The 20,464-nt window shown below is 41.5% G+C and overlaps 1 non-coding gene across 1 annotated transcript; it reads left to right on the forward strand.

The window, feature by feature from the left end:
- Window positions 1-16,037: 16,037 nt before the first annotated feature.
- Window positions 16,038-16,111, forward strand: TRNAM-CAU (transfer RNA methionine (anticodon CAU)). Its single transcript has one exon. It is a non-coding gene; the product is annotated as a tRNA-Met (tRNA).
- The last annotated feature ends 4,353 nt before the right edge of the window (window positions 16,112-20,464 follow it).

Consider the following 20,464-nt stretch of genomic DNA (forward strand, 5'->3'; position numbering starts at 1 on the left):
GAATTTGTTCAACAAACACAATCACAACCACAAACACCCATTTATGATTTCGAGCCCAAATTCGTTCAAGAAACTCAACCCAATCTAGCACCAAATAAAAGAAAAGTTAAGGCGGTAGCTAAAGGATGGGATGCCGAAGAATTGTTCGTTTTTTGGCACAATCATGGATCGATATCTCAAAAGATGCGACGACAGGAAAAGACCAAAAACATGATTGTTTTTGGATGCATGTTACAAAAAGGTTCCACAAAGGAATGAAGCTCCTAATTAGCGTTCAAAACACCAAATTTACTCAAAATAGGGGAAGACAAACAAGTAAGTTATTTTGTTTAATGATTTGTATAACAACATGAAACGCCAACGGAAAAGCGGAGAAAGTGATGAAGTGATTTTGAAGAAAGCTCTAAATGTGTACCAAAAAGAAAATAAGAAGGCTTTCAAGTTTATTGACTTTTAGAATCTCGTGAAAGATAACAAAAAATGGTAAGTGATTAAAACATCCGAAGAGCATATAGATACTGGTTCAAAATGGTCAAGACATCCGAATCTGACCACACTACCTCTGATGCTTGTGGTGGTTTTGACATCGACGATGATGTACTCGTTCAAGTTTCACCACCTTCCTGGCCAATGGGAATGGACAAAAGTAAAACTAAGCTAAACATGATTAAAATCACTTCATCACTTTCTTCATCAATCCATCAAACAAGAAATCAACACATAGTAATTAAGAGTTCATCTAATCTAAATGAAAGCAAGGGTTATTAGCCCATAATCACAGCTGAAAATCACATAAACAAAAGTAAAACTAAGCTAAACATGATTAAACTAAGAAAACCGAATGAATATGTGTGAATCTTTGCTCCAATCTCCTTCTCCTTTGATCTCTAGTCGAATTCTGCCCTCCAAGGGTTCTTGGAAGGTTTTTTCTTCGTTAATTATCACATCCCCCAGGCCTATCTCTTGGAAACGACCTAATGTCTGGAATATATATATACTTGCCAATTTATGGCCACTACGGCATGGTGAATAGGCACCACGTCGTGGTCTTCATGGATATCCCGTATTCTCCAAGTCAACTCAATGATCACGAAGTTTCCATTTACCACGTCGTGGGAGTTGGATTTCACAATTTGGCACAAACACGAAAATCATCCGAAATTTTGTCTAGTTTTCAAATCATTTTGAATCGCCTTAATCGGAGTTACGAGTCATGAGATATGGTCAAAATACTGATGAGGGGTCAAGTTGTCCAACAACTTCCTTTTTGTGTCTTTTTCAGCTCCTCTTCCTCCAAATATCCAGCTTTTGTCGGTATCAATCATTTTCTTCGAAAATATCCATTTTTGGCTGCAAAATACAATTTAAACATTATAAGTACCAAATATATTTACAATAAACAAAATTATAGTTTACAATGTATTAAAATAATGCCTATAAATATGTATAAATATGACACTATCAATAGTATACCACTGAATTAACCTTATGTTAAACAAAAAAGTATTAAAATTTTATTACAACAAATGGATTATCAATACAACATTTAAAAGCTTATGTAAGTTTATAATTATATAAATTCTTCGAAACATAAAGTTAATAAATAGGCATTTACTCATTTGTAAATTGATAATATCCTTTTATAAAATCAATCCTCATAGTCAATTTTACTGGCCAATGAGAAGATTTGGACAAATCATCCCTAACCTTCCATAAGTAAAACCGATGAAAATAAAACATAATATAAAACATGTAACTAATTCAACAAAAAGAATTTACATATTATTATTGGATAATAATTCTTTACTCAAATGTATAAGTAAAATTAATATGCATTTTAAAACTTTATATTGATCTTAGATTGTTTTACCAATAAGAAAAAGGTTTGGGTTTATGTGGTGGAGTGGTTATCTAACTATTGACATCACTATTCCCTCATCAATTCTTTAAGCTATCCATGTCGTTTTTTATAAGAATTTAGAATTTAATATTACATGAAATTTTTAATAATTTAATGTACAAAGATAATAATTTCAGTTGATTTTTATCAAAGTTCTAAATAACGTTACATGTGATTTTGGAAGCAATGTCAAACCTTGAGCTTTTACGAGTCGTGGCGAGTCACGTCGACAATTTTGTATATAATTAATATTTTTATATGTATTTTCTACTCTTATTCATTTTAATATACATACATAACCTAAAAAAACATTTTGTTAAAGTTTGATGTCAAGTATAAGCCTTGGAGTCATAGCAAAACTATGACGAACTTTTTAAAACCTTGATTTTTAGTTGTTTAGATTGTAAAATCATATGTTATATGTTTATAATTGTATACGGGAAACGTTGTTTAAATGTCCCTTGTTTCATAATAAACTTATAACATACATTTTCATAATTAACTTTCAAAAGTTATGTTTTCTATATCAATTAATAAATAAATGTATAAATGTTTTTTATACTTTAACCTAGCAGTAAGAAGTGTCTCTCTCAAATGAGAGATAGTGAGTTCAAATTTTACTAGGAGACATGAGTGATATTTTAAGAGTATATTAGTTTGTCGTTTGAAAAAATAATAATAAATAAAGGTACATCTCTATTATGTATAGTTTGCTATTATGTATAGTTTGTTGATCTTTGGAATCTCATCGAACTTGGAATGGGGAGATAAATGTCAATAACCATGCATCCATGGGGATAGATGACCTCTTGTATATATACACACATACTTGAAAATGATACATACAAGGGGTGAATGAGTGAGCATGAAAGTAGTAAATGTTAAATAAAGTAGTTTCCAACACACTAGTAACAAGGAAATACCAATTGTTATATGTATATTTGTTATACGGTAAGTTGGCATGTGTAGTCATTTTGAGATGACTAAGTTATGTGTTAAGTAATAGTCAACCTATGTTGACCTAGAAATATCTTGATATCATTAGTTGCTATAAACCAAGGTATGTCTCGACTTATTTAGCATTTATGTATCTAAAATTGTTTTTATAAAGAATTCAATTTTAGCATGATTCGTGTCTCGTTCCATGTTTATTCATAATCTAAGACGAATAATTGGTATTAGAGCGGTGTTTTTGAATTAACTTCTAACGATATGCTTGTTATACTCTTTGTTAAATCCGCATTGTTAGTAAGCATGACATCCTCCTGTCAAAACAACACAAACTCTAGCGAAAAAATTCCTCATGTTTATTAGAACAACATCATTATGTGGTTATGTGAAACCATGGACTACAACATGTTAGAAATCATAAAGGATTGTTCCAACTTCACAAAACATCGAGTCTAATACCCATGGTGCTACCCTTAGGACAAACAAAGTTACCTCTAATAAATGGATTAGAGATGGTAAAAGAAATGTAAAACCTTGATATGCATGCCAAACCTACAATCTGCAGGGGCGCCTCGTTGAGTTTGAGGCCCCGTGCAAAAAATAAAGATAGGCCTCTAAATATATAAAAAAATTATACATAAGCAAAATTTGTTAATACCATGATAAGTCGATATGTGTTATAAAAACAATCAACCAAATGAATGATAATATATATATATATATATATATATATATATATATATATATATATATATATATATATATATAATTTGGTCCCTGTCATGACTTGGGCCTTGTGCGGTCTTCCACCTCGCACACTCTTCAGAGACGCCTCTGATAATCTGTAATGTTTTTTTTTCATGATTTATATCATCAAGTAGATTGATGTAATTATGCTAAATAGATGCTTGAAAGACTGAAAATGGAATATGATAGATTCAAAGAGGTAAATGCAAATCAGAATATTAATCTGAAAAGAAGTTACAAAATTTTCTTTTCTTTTCATACAAAGGTGAGTCCCTTGTATATACCTTTAATATCTTAAATTTGTCTAGTAAATGATTTGAGAAAGCTGAAAGTAAATAAATCTAATTGTATTTGGTTGCATAAGTGTAACATCGTGATTTTTTCATCCAAATTTTTTTTAATTTTTAAAACATTTATTTAACAGAATACGTTAGCGGAAATAATATTTAAAGTTTAAAGGAAACATCACCAATGTTACGTTTATTTTCAAAAACATCATTTGTCAAAATATAGTTCATAAACCAAATCAAAAACAAATTCTCAAAAACATGTGTTAAGAAAACTCCACGACATGTCCAAATGGTATCAATACTAAGTCATAAACTGGAATGTAACTAGCTAAAAGCCCCATCCTCACCAAGCCGGCAAACTATGCTACCTGTACCAATGCAAGGCAACAACAAGCAAAGAAACAAGTGATCCAATTTTTGCAGCCTCCTACACTTTATCCTCCCTCTCGGTTCGTTGCAGCCCCACTCCCAAGCCAATTGCATTTTTTTTTCTTCCGTCCGTTCCTATGATCGAGTGTGGCACAAGGGTCGACTTCACTCTTGTTCTCCAAGTCGACGCACAAAAGGTATCGGTTTTTTTCTTGATCCTCAATCGACGAAACTTAGCAATAGGAAGTCTCGACCAATTTGTTTCTTTTCTTGCTGTCGACGTAGCACAAACACACACAGGAGGAAGAGGGCCGATCAATTCTACCCAAGGAATAAATGGGAACGTGAACAAAAAAAACGTCTGAATCCTTAAATCCCAATAAACACCCGTCGATCCCTCTACATGGGGGTTATTCCCGACTTTTGCAATCTAGACCCTAAATTCTCCATATTATACCCTTTTTACCCTAACCCTAATAAGTTAACATTTGATAAAAAAAAATAATAATCATGAGCCACATGCGTTAGAAAGAATAGGTTTGAACTCTTGTTGCATGGTACGGTCAGAGAATAAGCGTATGAAGAAGAGTTTCTAGGCACTTTTCAAAGGATCTCCTTCTCAGGGTGGAAAGAAGTACGCAATAAAGTAAACTGTCCTTTCAAGGGAAGTCGAAAGCACTGACCTTGGTCCAATTCACCCATAGGAGGAAAGAGAGGTTTTTCTATTATAAGGAAAAGTTTATTCTCGGACTTTCAGTAATGCCCTCTCCCCTTTGGTCCTCTTTGGCTCTGTCCAAGTGAAGTGAAACTCGGGAATGAAGCAGATAGGTCTCAGTCGAAGGCATGAAGCGATGGGATGATATGGAAGAAGATTCAGTGATCCCAGCAGGGTCAATCTCATAGGGGAAGTCCGCTAGTGCACTTAGCGGCTTGAAAACGACTTTATAAAGGTGCGGAGCGAAAGCAGAAGCTATGGAATGTGGATCGGGATTAGAGCAAGTTCCGTTCTGGGTGAATCAAGAAAGGAAGTTCCGGGAGTTCTGTTTGCCTAGTTGGAATCGAAGGAGAAGGTGAGGCATTGCCGATCATGCATGGATGAGAGACCCGGCATGAAGGAATGAACAAGATAATCAGGGGCAACTGTCAGCAAATCAAATAAGGCTTTACTTTTTGGAATTAGAGAATAACTTCTTCGCGTGAGCGGCGTACGTACAAGGCTGTTCGGACTCCCCCCCCCCCTCTTGTATGAGGTGCGTTGCCATCGTCTCTTTCCCCTTTGCCAGGTTACGCGGCATGGATTCGCTGATTGACGAATCGGATCTTGGCTCGCTGTCCCACCGACGAACCAGTCTAGAAGTCGAAAGGGAAGGCAATAGAAAGGGGTCTCCCTCTCTTTGTCTTCTTCTCGCCGCTTTTCTCGTCCATCCTGCCCTACGCCGCTTACAGATTCAGTTGCAGGTATCTAAGCATCCATTAGTTAAGGGGGTTGGGGCGCGAAGCGCAAACCGCTCTTCGATCTCCCGGTGAGTTGGACGGGAAGAGACATAGGGGGTTATCTATGAAGCATTTTAATTGCCCCTTTCTTTTGGAATAGTTGAAAGTCCTCTTCTTAGGGGATTTTCTTTTTTCTTATCAACATAGAGTTGGAACTTAGCCGATGGACGAGTGGACCAGTGTGAAGCTTTAGTTTCGTTGCCGGCCAGAGCTCCTAGCCGACGACCGGCTACCCCTTTCGAGCTCAGCTGACCCCTTCTTGATTCCGTTTTTTCCCTATTTGAGATAGATGAATCAATGGAACTTTGATCCCCGGTTCCTGCTTGGTCTAATGTCTGGGTGCGTATGGCGGTACACTGAGAGCACCTTTCAAGTCGGCTGAAAAAGAAAGAAAAAAGGCTTTCGTCGTCTTTTTCCCGCTTTCACCTTCGATTGCGAAGGGCTTTTTTTCCGGTTTTCAATTCCTCTCCGGCGAGGTTTGAACTTCGCGTGGTGGGAAGGCCTTCACGATTCGCATCTTCCCGTCCAGCAAAGAAAGTGAAGGGGCGCGGATAGCGAGTTGGAGGACGCTGCAGAACCGCGTGATTGATCCATCTGCGCTATTCCCTAATTGAAGAAAGTTGTAAAGCCTTCAGAGCCTCAGTCCCTACCATTTTTTTTTAAGAAAATGAAAGCTGACTAGCAATCGCTCGTTTTTCTTATTAGCATGGGATTGGATGTTAATAATGAAATAAAAACATATATAGATATTAGAAGAGAAGGCAATCCCCGTGGAATTCCTATCGATTTCCGATGGATAACAATCCATCTTTCTCGCTTTCGCTCTTTCTCCCAATCAGTCGCGAGGGTTCCGGGCATGAGAACGCAAGTGCCGGAATCAAACAAAAGGTCCGAACGTCCGAGGACGAAAGAGAAAATGCTCCGCGGGGAAGTCGTTTCCATCTAGGATAGCGTATTCGTGTCGGTTAGACGTCGGCCATGAAATCCATCACTATACCGAGCAAATCATGGGCATTCACATCTCGGTCAAAGGGAACTGTGCGCGATTCTCTCGTGAATCGCCTTCAGCAAGGTATGGCATTCAGGGTCTTAACTCAGGGATAAATCTTTCTTCATAGATACAAGACATTCGTTGCTGATCTAAAAAAGATCTTCTCCCGTGGGCGTTAGCGGACGTTTTTCATTTTTCACTCGGTCCTGACTTCCCAAAGCAAAGGTTTTTTTTAGGTTTACTTTGGAAAGGCGCTAAACAGGCCTATAGGTTCGCCTTTCTATTTATAATAGAAGAAGTCTAATATAATTAGTATAGAAGTCTATATAATTAGCCAAATCGTCTGAAGCATGAACAGAATCGCCTTTGTTCCGAAGGCCTAGCGAGTTAAGCGAGTTCCTTTTTTCTTTTTTCAAAGGCAGTCCTTTTCTTTCCCCGGACCGATGACTCGCTTGTTCAGTACTGCTAACTCTTATTGGAGGATTCCGTCCCCTCGGGACTACCAGTAGCTTCGGTTGTTGAATCTCGTGCAAGTTAGGTTGTGGTTGTATTGGCTGCAAGCGGAACGTAGGCGCTTTAGGTGTGTGTTGGCCATGCACTCTCGCGTCGTGTAATGTCGTATGTATGATAGAGGTGGTGTGGTGATTGACCTCAATGCTAATGGTTATCCCCAAGGTTCAACGAATGAATGAAGCTATGATATGATCGTACCCGGATAGAGATGATAGTCTTCCTCTGATGTATCCAAGCCGGCCATAATAGAATCGATAGGCGAAGCAGCCAATAGCAGTCTGTTCTCGCCTATCGATAGATAGCTAGACATCAAGTAAGTGGCTTGATGAGGATAACTAAGCTGACACGCCGGAGTTGGCTGCTGGCACAACAGGGTGGTGCCTTACCGCACCGCAGGCGGACGCGTGGTAGCGTTCGTGGTGGTGCTTCAGGATTCCAATGTACTGCGTCCAAGATCAGAACGAGCTTGCCGGCGGACCACTGCCGTCCCATTCTTGAGTGAGCTGGAGCGCAGCGGATCCCGCTCCTAAACATAAGGGATAGGGGTCCTGGGGCCGGGCCTACCATATAAAAAGGGTCGTAGAAAAAGAACCCGGCCACCTATTTCATTCGGCGTTCCGGGGCAGGGGCCCGACCGATTCGACCTACTTTTGCTTTTGGATAACAAGAAGGCGAGCTTCTCTGCTTTGATCAAATCAAAAGCCCAGTCAGCCACCAACTCGGTGCAGGTCACGTGACCTACAGATCGGCCTTCGCTTTTTGAGGCTTCCTCTACGCACATCTCTATGTGCCCGCAGCACTTCCATATGGAGAAAGATAGGCTTACCATGTTCCATCAATAGCACCTAACCTATGCCGATTTTGGCGGACCGTGCTCCACCCCGGTGAACTCATGCGGTTCCGACGTGCCCAGAGGCCAGAGGCGAATCCGTTCACAGTCCGTAGGACCAACACCATTCGAAGGTGGGCGGCCCACCCCGCCTAGAACAGTTATGTTTGACTGGGCTTACACACATTCGCTCACTTACGCTGTCCCCCCTCAGCTCACCCTAGCCCCCGGCCTTTTGCTCTTCTAACGTAAGCTCCAAGGCTTCACACCAAGTCTTCACTGACATAATATGCATGCTTAAGTAGGGTCAGGCAGAACCGTTGTTGCCTGATGGGAACTTCCCCCATATTGCTATCAATGTCTTCATGTCGCACGACCTCTTAACATTACACCACTGAATCCCCAATCCTTTGCTTGCTGTGCAGTGACAGTACCAATATCCACTAATCGTTGTTTCCAGATACGGTTGCCGGTTGACATCTCTTCTAATTCGTCGATACTAGAAGCAAATTGTTGTGTGGAGGAATCAATATCTCGACATAAGCCAAGAGGCAGATCTTGTGCCACTCCACCTGGTCCCCGAGTTGCATTAGCTAAAGTGGATCTACGATCACGGGAACTAATCAATCATAAAAAGAGAGAGCTCGTAGGCCTTATTCTGCAGATCAAAGAGCGACTTAATTCCCCATTCATACGGGTTTTTGATTCCAAGAAAGATAAAGAAAAGAAGAGGATTTATCCTCTAGTTGCGAATTTCTAGGGGAGAAATACTGGCTCAGGGTAAAGGCAGCCCCCCGTCGGGTAAAATCCCATAATGCCTGTCCCAAGGCCGAGCGACCGCGATGAAGAGGGAGGTGCTCCTTTACTTGACTGGAAATGACGGGTCGACAACTCCGAATCACAAGCTATTGACAACTAACTAAACTACTCCGGATGAGGGGTGAAATACGCCGCCTTCCTTAAAGTATACGCGCTTTCTCACTAAATTAAAATTAGGGAAGTTAAGGATTTAATACCCCCACCCAGAAAGACGTGTTTTCCATTTTTAAATAAGGCATGTAAGCCTCTTTGTCCCTCCCGGTTCGGCAGCAGAAGCATTCTCAGCTCCCGAAGAAGATGAAGCTACTGAGATAGGAATTAGGAGCTGCTTTTCCGGCCGATAAAGCTATTGAGAAAGCCAACAATTCTATCCGTTTATTCCGAATATCTTAGATCGAACATCACAAGCCTTATCACCAGAATTCACAACTCACTCCCGACCGATAAGAGGCGCCTCCGTCCAACCTCGATAGTATTGAATGCTCCTTCCATCCAAGCAAGAGAGTTGCATTTTATGGTCAGAACTAAATCCCGGGATGGTGAATTAGACTCAGCCTATGCTGGCCTTATACATCCGGGAATCTTCTTAAATAAGAGGGCCACGGCCGTGGCGTTGGGCAGAAAGCCGATGATTTCGGCGAGGCCCTTCCCTTTAACACGAACAGCCAGATTAATTACAGGTCATCCCCTACCTCCGAATCCTTTGACGGACACCAGAGAAGTTAGTTCTTCGCCTATCACATTGGTCGACTTGAACTTCCCTCTAGTCCTAGAATCACTACCTCTTTAAACCTCTGATGATAAAGTCGTAGGTGAAAGCGGGCCTTTCACCCATACTCATTCAAAAATGGGGGAGCTTACTTATCCATTTCGAGATAGTTGCTACCTATATGTTCGGATTCATTTACTACAAGAAAGCCACTATTCCAAGCATAGGTCGAGATTTAAAGGCAAGAAGGAGTGTTCAAGCTGTAGATGGTTCCCAGTTATGCTTGTTTCCTCTCTTCCATTGCTTCACTTCAGAATCATAAGGAGACTAGGTTATTCTCATTCCTGCTTCAGTCCATCAATGCAGGAATGAATTGGAAGTGCGAGATGCACTAATCGGAAAGAGACTCTCTCTTGACCTGACTTTCCCTATTGGCTTTGACTGCGGCAGTCGCAACAAAGCGAAGCCTTCTTTTTCATTGTCTTACTTTACACGCAGAGCAGGAGCGGATCTCCAGCCCCATCTGCATAGGAGTTATTTGGGTAGAAGAACCCATCGAAAATAGTTCTCTTAGTATCGGAGTCTTCTTTTGACAGCTTGCACCTAGCTCCTTAACCTTCCTCGTACTAGTGGATGAAAGACCTCGTCTGGGCAACCTATTTGCATCTTGTGCTGGTAACACCAGTTCGCATCTGGCTATTCCACTTCATATAGCAATTAATGGCATTCTCCAGTCCAATCTGATTCTGCATGAATCGCATTCTCCAGTCCGATTCTACATGAATTGCTACTGAGACTGAGCCATATTCGCTAGCCGATCTGTCAGTTCTATAGGGTATGAAGCTCTTTCCTAGTATTGGGTTCAGGAATTCATGCTCGCAGGTAAAGAGACTAAAGAAACAAGAACATAAACAGTCTCTTGAAAGAGGGGAGCATTTGCCCACTCTGTGGTACATGAGCTCCTCGTCCAACTTACTGTCTTCCGATTTCATATCAGTTACAAGCTTGTCATTTCAATCACTTGCTACCTTTAAAGGAAAGCAGTTCACCCATTGAATCGATTAATCTAAGTCCCCTTCCTATAGAGTGAACGTGAAAGCCGGTCTATAGTCCACCATGCTAATGGAATGTCAGTGACACAAGTAGTAAATTCATTCGTTGACAGGAGCGAGCAGAAAGAGAGAGCGTAAAGAGGGTCTTATCATGATGGCATGCTTTCCTTTCTCCTGTTGCAGTAGACTACAGTCTTACCACTAGAATAGAAAATAGGTCCAAAAGCAGGAAGCACAGTCAGGAAGGTAAGTTAGAACTCTTTTCTGAATTCCTATCTATAAAGTCAGGCTTGTCTATACAATACAACAAAGTGAGGTAAAATCATTAGTTAGGCTAGTGGGAAAAAATTACTCTGTTTCCGTCTTTTGAAAGAAGTAAGGTGTTCTTCCTTCATCCTCCATCCACACTACGAGGGCCGGCCGGAATATGTTTGGCTGTTCAATAGCCAATTCCATTTCGGTTCATTTTGGTATGCTGGGAAGATGAAGAGATGAACTTTAGAATTCAGTTACAGAGAAATTCAGCAAGAAGCTTTCTGGTTGGAAAGGTGCCCGCCCTCTTAGGTCAAGCTGGTAAGGCCTTGTTTTTAATGAAATCCACTCTTCAAAGCTTGCCTTTATTCCCTCCTTGTCCGGGGTCCCGAAAGGAATGGCTGGTAGGATTGAAGGAATTCGGATGAAATGTCCACGGTCTGGTGTTGGAGGGAGAGACAGAATTCATCTCATCGCATGGGAGAAGGCTCTCCGAAGCTTCGATTTGGAGGCTTGGGCTGGAGCTCTAGCTAGTTGGACTAGAAGCTAGTTATTCCGGTCTACTTGTTGGGCAGGCCGGCCCTCCTTCATCCCTTCGTTCCAATCCATCCAGACTGCTATGGCAACCCGTACTAATTGCCCTTGCACTGATACCGGTAAGGGGAGCGTCGGCCAGAAGATAAGGGGAAAAATCGCACAGACTTATATACAGGGGAAGGACCTTATAATTATAAGAAAGGAAAGATTTCAAAAAGCAGATTAGGTACTTCCAACAGGAGAATAAGAAAGGAAGAAATAAGAGTGGAGAAAAAGGGAAATGGAATTCTTCATAAAGGGAGGGAACGCAAGGGGGACAGCACTAAGAAATCAGAAAAAGGGTCAAAGGAAGGGACACATCTTGATAGGGCAACAACCGGGTATAGGATATGGAAAGAGATCAACATGTTTTCTCGAACGAACAGATTTACACCGTCAATGACAGCGCACCAAGGGAACAACGGACAATCACGGCAAAGGCAAGCACGAATGCTGCTGCCTACGAGACCCATCCAGGGGAATCTTACACTGCGCGTAGAGAACCCCTCTCACTTTAGACAGAGAGGGAATGATGATGGGTAGCCAAACCGTGAGGCGAAGAACTCAACCGCTATACACGAGGGAGCAAGTGGAAAGAGTAGAGCAGCACCTTGCCGTAGAGAGGGTCCTAGAAAGGTTAAGAGTTCTGCACCGGTTGGAGTGGAATAGGAATCTAAAACAGAATTCGAGCAATTGGCTTTAACGAACCTATTTCATTAGAATGATCGAAGAACCCGCTTATCTATAGAAAGAGGGAGAGAGAATGAGAAATCACTCGACTGTTAAGGAGAGGAGGGGAGAGTTCGACCGCCCTAAGCCAACCAGAATGGCAAAGAAGAGTTATATTCGGCGACCGGTAGGGAGAGGAGAGGATGGGAGGAGAGAACGTCGACCATAAGGGAGACAGCAGTTACTTCGATGTGAGCAGAGTGCCCATTTCCTTACTTAGACTAACCTTCGTTTAGAAAGTCTCTCCCCTCGCTCTGACTCTTCCCATACTAAGACTTTTGTTGATCTACCTTTGACTTACTTCCTATCTCTACCCTTGATCCAAGGTAGCCGAAGGAGGGATTTTTACTAAGCTTTGCTGAAAAAAGTTGCAAACTTAAGTTCCGAAACTTTAGTCTTAACTTCGTTTAGTCAGAAGAACTTAGAACGGCGGTAGCAGGGCGAAATGGGATCTCCCTTGTCTCTCAGTCTCAGTTGCAATACTTGTACATGAAAGGCAGTGAAATACCATTCAATAGAAAGAGGATTGAATATCTCACTTCAATACCGATCTATCGAACTGTATACCTTCAAAATCGAACTTCTCCGAGCAGTTCTAATGCCATACCGATGGAATTCCTATCCAGTAGTAAACTTCGACAGCAAGGACCGTTTCACTTGTCTAGATGGCCACATCTAAACTTGTACTTATATGCAATACCGAAATAAGTCGGGTAGTGCCCACGATGGACTTGCCTTTCCGGCTAAGTACTTGACTTCAAAGACAGCTAGCTAGTTTCATTCAAGAAAGAGGATTTGTACCAAAAGAACAGGCTTTCTACCCCTTCTAGCGAGTTATTATCATCTGGGAGTTCTAGCGACTGACTTGCCCGCATCTCTTGCCTTAAAGGTTTCACTGCTCTAACTAGGGTATCCCGCATAAAGAAGTCAACTAGAAGGCAAAATCCACCTAGTCAAAATGGCAGTGACGGACTAATGTACTTGAGCCTATTTTCTCGATCGAGAAATGGCATTCTTTTATGCGCTTTCTCGCTAACAAGCCAAGCAGTCCCTAGCGGGCTATCCGTCATTAACTCGAAGAAGTGCAACAAGACCAGTATCGAACTGGGATTGCCTCTCTTTCAATCTTCGGAAGTTACTTTGTATCCCTTTCTAATGCAATATCTTCAATCAGATCTGTACGAGTGACAGGAAGAAGTCAGCTAGTTGCCATCCGCTCTGTCCCAATCTCCGGTCAATGATTGAGTCCGAACTCACCTAAAACGGCGTAGAAGGGCAAATCTACCTAGTCAAAACTCTTGTTTAGAGGAGCCCCTGAAATTTTGAAAGCTTCCTCGCCTTCACCCTATGAGTTCAGGGTGCTTTCCTGGCTCGCCTTCACTTATATCATAGGGTTGTGTTCAGTACGATCTTTAGCCTTTCTTCGTAAGATCCTGAGAACTGAAATGCCTAAAGACGGTGCTCAAGTCAGAAATGCGATCTTCTAGGGCAGGAATTCTTATATGCTAATTGCCTGAAATCCCTCTCATTTTGTCAATAAGGGAGAGGTTGGGAGATAGCTCTTAGCCTGTTGGTTGCTTGCCTGTGACTTGACTTCCTCGTACTCCTTCTCCTAGAAAGCGACTTCTTTCATTCCTCGACAGCTAGGTCTTTGCCGACTCTTAGCTTTCCAGGCGGGTTGGTGTTCAACCTTCATTCAATAGGGCTATCTATCCGAAAGGTCTTAATAAAAGAATCCCTGTAATAGAAGTTCATTCCTAAAGACCTTCCTAATCAGTAATTTGATGGTCTTCCGTAAAGACTTTCATGCGCACCTTCCTTCATAAGGACAGGTAACCAGGCGGGTGACTCACTCGTAGGTAGCACTCTCCGATGCTTTGACTCCTTCTTTTAGTAGTTCCTTTGAAGCTAGTAACTAGAATATAGGACCCGGAAGGCGGGCTCTTATTGCTCAAACCGGAGCGGTTGTAGAGTTTAGAAATCTCATTTGAGGGGATGCCTCTAGCAACAAGCCCCTCAGGGGCGGTAGTCTCCCTCCTCAGGTCGGTCGACGGTAGTCTCCCTAACGGTGGACAGGTAGCACTTCTCCGACTAAAAGAGAGCTTCCAAGCAGGGCCAGCCCTTTTTTATGCGCTGTTTTCCCAAAGAAGCTTTGCTCCTCTGGGTGCTAGGCGCTTCCGTGGTTCGCGAGAAGGAAAAAGGACTCATCCTTTGTTGCATCTGGCGCGAGATGATAAAGAGAGAGCTTCGTCTATCGATGAACAGCGGATTGACGGAGCTCTTGGCATTGCTTTGTTTTTCTCTCCTTTCCTATCGGCGAGTTCTGACCCTTTTGTTTGAATTTTCTTCGTTCGTACCGAACCGCTTGCAGAATCAAAATCCTTCCGTTTGAAGAAAGGAAGGATCCCAAAGAATCGATCTTTCTTTTAGTTGTTGAATCTCTCTTTGATTGATCAATGTGTGATATTCCGAATCCTCATTACTAATGGAATCAAAATGATCTCTGGATTGATCAGAAGATCCTTTCAATTGGCTAGAATCCCTTACTTGAACGAAACTAGATCTTGTGGAATCATATTGAATATTTGACGATACATTCCGTACCTTGCGAAAAAACTGATCCTTGTTTACCAACCACACATTGTCTAACCAAATCAAATTCTCTCTCGATACGTTCCTCAAAAGATCCGATTCGGGCGGATTCTTCCCCCAACTAACGAAGAGATCTTGGCGGAATTGCCACATATGAAATTGAGCACAATTTTGCAAAGAAATAGCCGACTTGTTTCTCGAGAAGAGATGGGAAACATGCTCAATATCATTTTATTTAATAGTTGACCCAGCCCCTTGTTGTTTGAAAAAACCCTCCACTTCAATTGGTATTTTTTCACGAAAAGCAGACATGAGATAACAAATCCAGTGTTTCACTAAGATTTCGAATAGTGGTCCCGAATTCAAGTTGATTCTATTTTGCCTCTTCCTCAGAGAAAGACGATCAAACAATTCCCAATCATGGTCCTTGCGGATCGGATCATCCCTATAATATACAAAGAAAAACTCCAGATATTTGAGATCTTTCTCTTTGAATAAGATCTCAATTCCAGCGACGGTTTCATTAGATATCTTACAACTAGAATCCCTCTTTTTTCCGATCCAGTCCCTCCACCACCGCGAACCCCAGTTAGATTCAGGCATGCTACACTTTTTAGTGATTGGGAGAACCCAAGTACTCTCTTTCGGATTCAGGAAAGAACTCTCATAGATCTTTTTTCCTTTTGGAAGATACAGGAGCGAAACAATCAACCTATTGATATTGGAAGACCCAACGGATTCTTCCAATGTATCATTTCTGGGTCCAATGGAATTCATAGGTATAGGAAGAAGCCCTATCAAATAGAGATTTTTTCTTTCGACCATATTTCGATTGTTAATACGATATATAAGGACCGCTACTCCAAAGAGTATTACACCCTTGATCGTGAAATATCGATTGCTTGTTGAACCCTGTGAATTGTGTGAAAGTAGGATACTCCAAATTCGGGAGTCAAAAAGTTTTATAAAACGTTCTTGGTGGAAAAAAATGTGAATGAAAGATCCCACTGAATTGAATTGGGTCCAGGAATCTAAGAAATAATGAGAATTCTTGATCTCTCTCAATATCTCTCTCAATTCTAAAATCCAGGACTTGAATTCATGTCCTGTCATTAAATTCCTCCTGATTTATTAGAACTAAAAGAATTCCATTTAAGCATCTCATTGCTTTAGTTGAAAGATTCCATTTGAATTGGAATCTGGTCATTCACTATGACCCGCTAAGCATCCATGGCTGAATGGTTAAAGCACCCAACTCATAATTGGCGAATTCGTAGGTTCAATTCCTACTGGATGCAGAAGAAAGAAGGCCCGCCAGAAAGAGGGGAGACCCCGGAACAATGTATGAAAGAGACTCTTGAAAGCTACCGAAGTGGACAATAGAGTGCTGCTTCTTATGAAAAAGCCCTCAATGCTGTGTGAAAGAGTGGCGGGGAATGACTGGGCTCAGGAGTAAAGTCAACATAGTGTGGAAAGTGGGGTCGACCTTCTAGTGCCTTGTAGGGAAAGAGAGGTTCTCTAGGCAGATAGAGAAGGAAGGGCCAATAGAGAAGAATGTTGAAATGAGAGTTGCATTTAGTAGCGCCGGCGCCTCATCCAAATGAGACTTTGAAAGCGAGATAGGGCCTAACTGGGAGGCAGGAAGAAGACTACACGAGTGGTTCGGGACGGAATCTCTTTGACTTTCTGGTGCCATAGCTTCGACTCCACCCTAGAAATAGTAATAGGAGGGAGCCGCTACTTCACCGGGAGATCGTGATGAGGCAAAAGGGGGCTTTATTAAAGTCCTCTGGGTCGTCCACTAAGTGAGTGAAAGAGGTCTCATTGGGAGAATTGGGAAGAGAGAAGGCCAGCCTCCCACTATGTGAAAGAAGAGCTTTTTCTCTCATATTCACTTCTATAGAATATATATAATAGGTAGTTCGCTTAGCCGCAGCTGAAGCCATAGATCTTGCCCGGGATGCTCCCAAGGTTCATCGGGACATTTTTTTCAACAAATGAACTAGCATCACCGTTCTTAAGCCTAGACTTGTTTTGGGGTTCCAAACCTCCTCCTATTGCCTTTACCCAGCGGCAAGACGCTTAGTTTTGTCGGAAAGGGAATGCTTATTCCCCTCTACTGTGCGGGTGCTAAGACTAGGCAAAGAATTAAATGAATCAGTTCGCTTGACCAACCCGAGCCTTCGAGCCTATAGTTCTTCTGATTTGGCTAACATCCTTCGATGACAAGCCGACCGAAGGAAGACGCACCGGGAGCCTACTTCTATCTCATCAGAAGCAGGCGCATAGGCTATAGAATATAGAATCCCACCTTCTACTCTATCAGCTACTCTAATTTTGAGTTGGTCATAGGTTGACAGTTTTCGGGGCTCACTTTTTGGGTCAGAACTATTGGAAGACGAAAGATAACTTATTTAGATGAATAGTGTGCCGATGCCATTACCCCCAAAAAGCCTACATTACCAGTGCGGGTTAAATCAGACAGAAACCAAGTCCAAGAAGACCGAGGAGGCCTTGGGGTAATAGAACAAGGGAGGAAGAAAGGAAGGAGCTTCGGCTCCAGCTCCGCAAAGGTAGACTTTTTCCAGGTTAGCTAGAGAGAGCGATATTCATCTTTTATAGCTTGTTTACCGGAGGCCTCGTTCTCTGGTTTGATAGAATAAAGAAGTAGAATAGATCTCTCTTCTTAAAGTATACAACACTTCCCGCAAGGTTCACACCGCGGAAAAGGTGAAACGTCGTCTCTATCAAATAAGCTATGATACTCTGGTAATACCTGTTGCTGATCCTCATCTTGTACTTGTGAACAGCAGCAGAGGCCGCATATGATAGGTTATTCCAGAATCAATGTGAATATCGCCGAATAGGAGACTTCGTTGCACAATCGTGAGTCTCTTGAATATAGAGAGAAGTTTGACTTGTAAAAAAAGATGTGAGTGTCCCTAAAACTATGCCCTTGTTCTAATAGTACAAGCTCGCTATAAATCCAGTTTTTTGTATATAGATAGAGAGCCCCTAGCCCGAGAGACTAGTTCTCTCCAGTGTCTTTGACAACTATATACGAAAGAGTACGATAACAGGCCTTTCAGTGCCATCGAAAGAGCCTAACGCCTATATCCTACCAACCTCAATCTGCACGTCCGAAAGGGACCCTCTAATTCTATCATTCAGAAGCCTCAGGACCGTATCCATGAGGGTACAAAGATTTTTTTGAGGCTAGCAACCGATAGCAACTGTAGCATTAGGATCGACATTGGAAGATTTTCGTCAAGGTCATACTTAAACCGTATGATCCTTATAACTCATGATAGTTTGACTAAGGAAGCATGCATTGGAGCTTACTTGTTCTCAAAACAGGTGGTCAGGCTAGTACGGAAGTCGGTATTTTTATTCACATCACTGTATCTAAAACAGTGTTCTTCATCCCGCTTTACGGAGGTATTCCGAAGCCACCCGAATTATTGCCTGTACCAGTCTCCCTCAATCGATCAGGGTATCCTCGTATCATCCCTCTCATCGCCGGATGATGATGCGGAAGGATGACCGGGCGGACGTTTTAGTTAAGCTCTATCTGTCTCTCGGGACTCGATCGAGTCATTCTTGTGTGTACTTGTCATTCGTAATGGTTTTAGTAACTCTTTCTTGCTTTCGTCACTTGTCATTCAGGTACTAGTATCTGTAAATCAACTCCACTCTTTCTTGTACCTGGCACTAGTAAAATTGTATCTCGGTTCATGGCATGTTAAAACGACTATATCGGCTTATAGTCATTCCTGGCACTCGGCGCATGTCTTTGATCAACACCGGTTCCGTCACTCGTATCTGGTTGAACCAGTACTTCCTTTCTGCCGTTCCTAGGGACCACCCACTCCCGTTCCTTGGTTGTTGGTGTATTGGCTCTTTGGTTTGGTTCCCGGTCAAAGCCGTGAAAGCAAGATAGGGTGAACACATCTGTATCGTAATATGGGTATGAGTATAGTATATGTACAAACAGGTAAGTGAACTACTCCTTCGACTGGTCTGCCCGCCGTTTGGTTTGAGGGCCTACATCGACTAGGCCTCCCGCTGACTGAGGGAAGCGATCTGTCTTAAACAAGAAGATTTTCCGGGTGAACAATGAGATGGCATGTGAATGAGTGATATGGGGAGAAGGAATCAATTCTTGTACGTATGATATGGGGTCGGTACGATACACATATGGTGAACAGTCAAAGCGAGGGATGGGGTCTAGTTAAATACGATATGGGGAGATATGGGATACAGCTAATGTCGATAAGGAAGGGAGGGAAGGAGCTATTGCCTTCAACTCAGAGCAGAACGTTCCTTCCGCAACGCAAGGCCTATTTGCTTTCATAGAAGCCAAGGATGAGTTCGATCCATTAGGTTCTTCTATTTGTTCAGAAAAGAAACGAGAGACAAGAAAACATCTTTGATTACGATTAAAAGGAACAATCTAAAATAGACCAAGATCTATCTAATTTCGGGTCATTTCTTGGTGAACATGATCTGCCATAATCTCTTCGATCCCTTCATTTATGTGCCAGAATAAAGAGAGATTTGGTAGGAAAGTGGAAGATACTTTTTTTTTATATGATAATCAAAGGGAGTGGGAAAGCTGCAGTAATTCTTTGGAAAAGCCCGCTTCTTTTTCTTCTCCCTTATTATCCTTTTCTAAGGAACTAAGGAGTTAACGATATCTCGCTTAAGGATATATCTAGCCAAGCGATTCACCTGATCCAGACACGCCAATAGGCGGGTTTGAAGATAGTAAGTAAGAGTAGTGGCATTCTCATCAAAAGGATAAGTAAGTTCGCAATCCAGTGTTAAAGTGAAAAAAGGTGCTTTTTTCTGCGCATATTCCCTGGTGAGGATATGCATATAATATTTTAGGTATTAGAGTGCATCAAGAGTTCGATCCATTAGGTTCTTCTATTTGTTCAGAAAAGAAACGAGAGACAAGAAAACATCTTTGATTACGATTAAAAGGAACAATCTAAAATAGACCAAGCATCTGGTAATTCTGGCCGCCTTTCCACTCCTCACTTTGCTTTCCACCAAGCCAATAAAATCTGCCTCTTGTGCTCTAAAAGGCCTCTCTATGCTTCTCGACTTTACCGATCTTTCTGACATTCCATATAAGGACCTTAATGTGGAACTATTGTTGTTTTTACATTCCCTTCGCACCTTAGCGCTGCCTCTGGTTTTTAGTCGTGTGCAGCCCTTATTTGTCTTTTGTTCTTTGGCCTTGACTTTCCCCATCCGAAACGGAACAATTTGAAAAGACTCATGAACGTCACAGCACGATTAGGAGTCATCGACGTAACGCACAAAATGGTAATAAAATACGTTTGATTCAATTACCATGTTAAAGTCATATTTACAATTTTGGTCCCTGAACTTCGATTATAAACATACTTTAAACCCAAGACTCAAAATCATTTATTTTAACACTTTCTATAATAACAATTTCACCCCTTGACTATATTTTATCTTAAAAACGATTTTATTTATCCTAATTATTCACATGATTTAATTAAGTAATTTTATAAACATCTTAGTTGTTAATTAACTCTTTTTATTTAATTATTTTGTTTAATAACATAAACCCGAAATCATTCTTATGAAAATAGATATTCGATTAACGGAAAACT

This window comes from Lactuca virosa, chromosome 9, assembly GCF_052849685.1.
Source record: "Lactuca virosa cultivar CGN04683 chromosome 9, Lactuca_virosa_CGN04683_v6, whole genome shotgun sequence".
Classification (NCBI taxonomy): Eukaryota; Viridiplantae; Streptophyta; class Magnoliopsida; order Asterales; family Asteraceae; genus Lactuca; species Lactuca virosa.